Below are 7,366 nucleotides of genomic sequence, written 5' to 3' on the forward strand. Positions count from 1 at the left end.
ACGCTGCGAGCTGTATCCGCGGTCCTCGGAAGCGGATGCGGGAGCCTCGGTGCCTTTGGTTAGCACCTTCTAGACGTCTTTGTACGTCGTGTCGAAGAGCCTGTTAAGGGTTCGGTGCTGCGCCGGGTCGAACTCCCACAGATTGAAGTCCCGTTGTTGACACGGGAGGATCCGGCGGACGAGCATAACCTGGACTACATTAACAAGCTTGATTGGCTTGTTCACCAGGGACTGGATGCATGACTACAGTCCGGTCACCTCTTTTTCGTCACCCCATGACAGGCCCGTCTCTTTCTAGGACATAAGCCGCGTGGGGGGTCCAGATCGGAACTCGAGGGCTGCGATCCATTTCGGATCGCGTGGCTCGGTGATATAAAACCACCCGGATTGCCACCCCTTCAGGGTCTCCACAAACGAGCCCTCGAGCCATAGGACGTTGGTCATCTTGCCCGCCATGGCGCCTCCGCACTCCACCTGGCTTCCGCGCACCACCTTGGGCTTGACGTTGAAGGTCTTGAGCCAGAGGCCGAAATGGGGGGCGGACGCGGAGGAAAGCCTCGCACACGACGATAAACGCCGAGATGTTGAGGATGAAGTTCGGGGCCAGATCGCGGAAATCCAGGCTGTAGTAGAACATGAGCCCCCGGACAAATGGGTGGAGTGGAAAACCCAGTCCGCAGAGGAAGTGGGGAAGGAACACTACCCTCTCATGGGGCCTTGGGGTGGGGAGAAGCTGCCCCTTCTCGGGAAGCCGGTGCATGATGTCTTTGGACAAGTATCCGGCCTTCCTTAGCTTTTTGACATGGCCCTCCGTGACGGAGGAGACCATCCACTTGCCTCCTGCTCTGGACATTGCTGGAGAAGGTTGAGGTGGGAAGTGCTGGCTTGGGCGCTGGTGCTCGAGTGTGCAGGAGATGGATAGGCAAAGGAGGAAGAAGGCGTAGGTAAAAAGGTGGATCCTTATCCCCTTATATGGGCGGATGCGGTTGTGCGTCCCCACCAGCCTAGTAAAACTCGCTTGCCTTCCAGGCGCCGTGATAAATGGCGCGGTTGGGTTACCCACGTCCGTATTGATGAGAATCCCGTAAAAGGGGGGGACATGATCTCTGCTTTGACAAGACGTGCCAAGGAAACCGCCTCGCAAAATGCGCTGAGGTGGAAAAGTAAAAACGATTCGAGTAAAAGACTTGGCCGTAGTGTGATGACACACTGCGGAATACGTCAGTAGATTTGATTTGTGTTAATATTATTCTCTCTATGGCACTATGTGGAAACTTATTTTGCAGAGCCGGACACTATCCTTGGTGTTTAAAATCTTCTTGAAGAAATTGGAGGAGGAACCCGCCTTGCAAAGCCGAAGACAATCTACGCGCCGGACTCGTCGTCATTGAAGCGTGGTTTAGGGGCTACTGAGGGAGTCCTGGATTAGGGGGTGTTCAGGTAGCCGGACTATACCTTCAGCCGGACTCCAGGACTATGAAGATACAAGATTGAAGACTTCGTCCCGTGTCCGGATGGAACTTTCCTTGGCGTGGAAGGAAAGCTTGGCGATGCGGATATTCAAGATCTCCTACCATTGTAACCGACTCTGTGTAACCCTAACCCTATCCGGTGTCTATATAAACCGGAGGGTTCTAGTCCATATGACAACTCCATCATACAACAATCATACCATAGGCTAGCTTCTAGGGTTTAGCCTCCTTGATCTCGTGGTAGATCTACTCTTGTACTACCCATATCATCAATATTAATGAAGCAGGAGTAGGGTTTTACCTCCAACGAGAGGGCCCGAACCTGGGTAAAAACATCGTGTCCCTTGTCTCCTATTACCATCCGGCTTAGACGCACAGTTCGGGACCCCCTACCCGAGATCCGCCGGTTTTGACACCGACAGGTGATCTCTCGCTGGGTGTAGATATCCACGAGACACCACGGACTACCGGTGTGGTGGATGAGGACGATCCAGTTGGCCTTCATGCCCGCCCAGTAGTGGTCGTGCATGAAGGACAGGTGGACGGGTAGTGGTAGCATGTCGAGGGGCACCACGACAACCTCCATAGGATCGTCAAGTCGGTGTCTGGGCCACCTGCGAGGATCGGGCATCAGCAAGCAGGGTGTCTTGAAAAGAGCCGGCCGGTTGCAGATGAGTAGACTGTACAAAGACACCGAGCATGCGGCTAGACGGACGGTGCTGAGTAGGTCCATACGACTACAGATCTGCTCCAAGAGAACATCGGGGAGGGAATTCCAATCGCGGCTCTGCGTGTCAGTCGGTTCTGCCATTGGGGTTTTCTATGCCTGTGAGCCAGCGGGGAAGTGGATTTGGGCGGGCGAGCAAAGAAGCTTCTCCTCGTGTGGCCGAGCAGTGAGCGGGGGGATATGGTACGCGCGATCTACCAACGAAGATGGCGCGGGCGGGCGAGCAGTGAGCGGGGGTAAATGGTGTGCGGCCGACGATGGGGAAGAGAGGAGGAAGAAGAAGAGAGGAGGAAGAAGAGTGGAAGACGGGGAAGAAAGTGCATTCAATCTCAATTCTACTTGTACTACTACCAGGATATACCGTCCTTCGAAGTGTAAATAGTTACACCGATGACATGTGGGTCTACCACAACAGGGCCCATATGTCAGTTAATGGAGAACAGAGGTGCGTAGGCGTATTTGCGGAAGCGTGCTCTAATGGAAAACATGATGGCAGTACTAGGTAAGGCTGATTTAGTAACACCAACACGCTGGTTCAGCTTATTAATTACGTGTCCCATCTGCTGCAACGTGTATTGTCACTTCACTGCGAAGACTAGTTGAATAGTTCTCTCTGACCGAGAGGGGGAATAATGGATCGCGAGGACTTCCTTTCTACAATATCCCTATGCCTCTACGCTCACTTCACTCATTTTGCTCCGTACCTAGTCACTTGTTGAAATCTGTAGAAAGACAAATACTCCGTATTTGGGAACAGAGGGAGGCTTTTACTTCGTACTATTTGGGAACAGAGGGAGTATCACCATATGGAGGGAACAGAGGAAGCTTGAAATATGAACATGTCAGTGGGAGGGAGTAAGCCCCATGCATGCATGCATGCAACATGCAACACTCACACGTACACATGGATGCACGCAACACTCATGCACCCATGCAACACACAGCACACGAGCAACACACACGCTCACGCTCAAGTGCTCAACCTACTCCCTATGTCCGTGAAAGACTATACATTTAGAGATTTACACATTGACCAGGGCATAATTAACGCCCAAAAGTAGCAGACTTATGTGTGCATGCGACCATTGAGATAAGAAGATTAAATGAAGGCCGTTGCATGCTGTAATTAAGGATGGACATGTAGCCTATACCTACAGCACAAGTTGGTGCATTAGTCAATCAATATCGATTTAGATTAAAGGCTAAATGCATTGTAAGTGTAGATGTACATCATGTACTACACTCTTTGTTTTATAGCCGATGTACACTCTTTGTTGGAAGACCGAGGGAGGACATGTGCATGCACTCACATACACAGCCAGGGCGGTTCGCGCGCAAGGGTTGGACTCGTGTCGCGCCTGCGTAAAGTTTTGTTTAACTGATTTCTTTACTCTACCAACTGACAGGTGGGACCCAGAAACCAGGTGACAATTTAACCAGTCAACAAAGTGCCACGTCGACTATGTGGCCGGTCAGTAGGGTGCAATACGGTGCTCTACGATGAGCTAGTGATCGTATAATCGCCACAAAACTATATATAGTGACCATAAAGAGCGTATTGTTACATACGTTGACCGCCAGTGTATTTTTCTCGTTTCAAATTAATCCATATTAATCGGAAAGGACGCAGTATGGACTAGTACTACCAGTACTAGTACTGCTTTGATGTGTCCCGTCAACTCGCCGAACAAGGAGAAGCTTGCTTACTACGCCTCTCCCTCGCCCATGTGCGCGGTGGTTCGCAGGACGAGGAGAGGTTTTTGACTACAGCGCCCTCTCCCTCTCCCTCGCCCTCGCGGTGGACGTGCAATAGTTCAATCGGTGTCAGATTGCCAAAAGCATATTGTACTGTAGTATCATCATTGTTGGACCTTCCGAAGAGGCGAAGAGCCAAGTGCAAGGTTCACATGAGTACGAACTATTGAACCTCCCGAAGAGGGAAAGAGCCAAGCACAAGGTTTTATAGGAGTTGTCGTCCTAGTAGGAGTGTACTACAACTATAGCGAATGATGCTACTGTATGATGCTACCGTTCACAATTACCGTACTCCACTTACACGTTATAGATGGGCTACATGTCCTCCTCTACGTTCCAGTCCCAGGTGTTCTTCATGGATGGCACGATCCATCGCGGAGGGCAAAGGGAGTCCGGTTCCACACGATGGAGACTCATCCAAGCTGAAGTGGCATAAATCAGGGATAGCGTGTCCCAACATGTCGTTCATCCGGTGGTGTGCACTGAAGACACAACCATGCTTCATGAACTGCAGGCCTTCCATGTCATGCACGGAAGGTGGCATCCGCTTCACAATGTGGTAGCTGTCCCCGATGAAAAGCGAGTAATCTCCAAGAGTGTTCCTCGGCACCCATGTAGCATCACGGGGGTCGAACTCGGCGCCGTTCATCTGGTACACGCAACATCCCAGATCTGGATACATGGTGACGTACATAGTCAAGGTTCATGCATAATAATGTTGTGCTCAAATATGGTGGTCAGTAATACTGTGCAGCAAATAGTACTACTCCGGTATAGAGGAAGTAAAATAACCGGCTTATTATATAGTAAGACATGGATGAGATAGTAAGACATGGAAAAACAAAAATGGTGGCAGCTAGTGGGTTCAAGTCTTCAAGGGCCTAGCTAGCTATACGCGTCCTCCAAGGTAAAAAGTATTCCTACTAGTAGTACAAAGTATACTACTAGTACAACAATGAAAGAGAAGGCGAGAGGGTTAAAAAATGGAATACCTGGGTAGATGGTGACGGTCCGATCGTAGTAGATTGTGTGACCATGTTGCACATCAGTGGTACCATGGGTAACGACTGCTAAGATAGTTGATCCCAATATGCCAAAGTCAGCTACAAGGTTCCAGGTTAGACCGAATCGCAGATGCAAATGCACATCCAAGATCGGCGATCTTATTTTGATCGGGGTATGACTGGTCCCTGCAAAATAATGGAGTACCGTTAGGGATGCAAATGATGGTTTGCGCATTCTGTTTGTAATCTCTCATACCGTAGGATGGCAACCAGATGAAACAAGTCCCCTGGCTTGTCACCGCGAAGATGCGGCCTAGATGGTGCACGTCGTCTTCGAACGTGTAGGGGTACAAATCTGCCGCCGCTAACATGCGCCATCCTCTGCTGTTACTGCCTCTTGCATTGATGGCAGTCCTTATGTCGAACACCGCGATGAGATAGTAATCTTTGTAGCCGCGTCGCTTTGTCGGAGGGTCCGCAATTGCCATCTTCTTCAATCTCATGTAGGCATCATCATACGTATTCTTGCCCAGCCAGTCCGGAAGGCCGATCCCAATGGTGGAGAAGGGGTCTACCGGAACGGCCAAACTACTGTGGATGTTGCGCAAAATCATGGTGGTATCCGGCCGGAGGTATGCAAGCCAATCTTTGTTGGCACCGACCCATACCTATATATAAGACGGTGGGCAGCGGAGAAATTACAGGATGGAAATGGAATAACTAAGTACTACATGATCAAACTCCATTACTGACCTGCTCATCGACAAAATCCGACTACCTCTCAACGTCGGCGACTCTAGCGGAGTCAACGTGCAACCATGGCCAGGGAGCGGTGGACTGTTCGAAGGATTGTCCCATAGAAGAACATTCTCCTCGAGGACGCATGGAAGACCAACAAGCATGGCCTTTTCCCAAGCCTATTTAAGCAGCGTCTTGAAAAAGTTGGTGCAGGAAGCACCGAGTCTTGTGGCGGTGAGGGCGTCGGAGCGGCGTGCGATTTCTCCCAGAGGATCGTCGTCCAAGGTCTCCCAACCCCGACGAGGAGGAGAACCGCCTGGCGAATTCATGGGAGCAGCGACGAACTGCCTTCTCTTCGGGGGGAGGGGAACTAGCGAGGAGGAAATAAGAGCGTAGTAACCGCAGGGCCTCATCCCTTCCAACTGTAGATCAGCGAAGGGTGAGGCTATTATTTACTACTAGCACTAGCATTATGGAACGTTATGGGATTGCATTATACTGTAAATAATAGCACTAGTAAGAAATTTTTGGCACTAGGTAGTGGTTTTTGGCGTGGATTAAGAAATTTTGGGTATGTTTTTGCCATTTTTTGTACACGCCAACTAGTGTCAAAAAACATCTTACATTATGTGACAGAGGAGTACGTACTCGTACTGCAGCAGTACTAGTACTACTTTTCTCAACTAGTAGTGCGATGTACTGTACTTATAGTCTAGTCTAGTATAGTGCACCAGTTTTGAACTCTTGAATCTCCGGGCCAAGGAGCTACAGTTGGAAGTGGAGGGTACTACTGTTCTCTAGAACCATCGCTGTACTATCAATGCAGGGGAAGTACACCTGCGTAGTGGCCTAGTGGGTACTCTCGGTGCTCTATTTAGCTGCTCCACTCACGTAGCTGGCCTACTCAGCCGCTCCTCTCACGCACACACTAGCAGCCTGTTTATCAGCGATGGTTACTGCGGGGGCAGAACATTTGAGTTATTTGATACAACGAGACTAGGCTTTTCGTTTCCATTTTGTGGAGGTGTAATGGATCTCGTCGAACTTTGTTAGTAGTTCCTTCTTTATGAATGAGATGAAGCAAAGCTTTTGCCTCCGTTTAAAAAAACACGTCAAGAGGAATTTCTTTTATAGTAGAGTCGATAACGGAGTGAAGTCCATGCATGCAACGCCACAAGCTACAGAGTAGTAGTAGAGCACTTTACGTACAGAGCCATATTGCACAGTTCCCAATGCCCCGCGAGGCTTTTCCGGCTCCTCGGGCTTAATTGGGAGGCGCTAGTTTAAATATGCTACTAGCTGATGAGGAAGCTGCAAGCGAGGTGCGGCTAGGGCGAGCACGCGAGCCACGGGATGCTGGGAAGGAAAACCCGTTCACGTGGCTAGGCTGTCCAGTGCACCCAGATTGTGGGGCCGCACGTCCGTTTGACTTCAAAACTCAAACTACCTGTGTAAAATATTGGCTCGCAGCAAAGTGTAGTAGTACTATTAAAAAAAGGCCGCCATGCGTTCGGCCGGGAAAGAACCCACAAAACAAGGTATACACTCCCGCAACCACTAGTAGTACTCGTTGGAGTACAACACAACCTAGAATCGCCTTTTGTCGCTAGTAGTACGTACATTGTTCCTTACAAGAAACCCCTAAGAGCATGGTTAATAGCATAGCCAGC

This window comes from Triticum aestivum, chromosome 3A, assembly GCF_018294505.1.
Source record: "Triticum aestivum cultivar Chinese Spring chromosome 3A, IWGSC CS RefSeq v2.1, whole genome shotgun sequence".
Classification (NCBI taxonomy): domain Eukaryota; kingdom Viridiplantae; phylum Streptophyta; class Magnoliopsida; order Poales; family Poaceae; genus Triticum; species Triticum aestivum.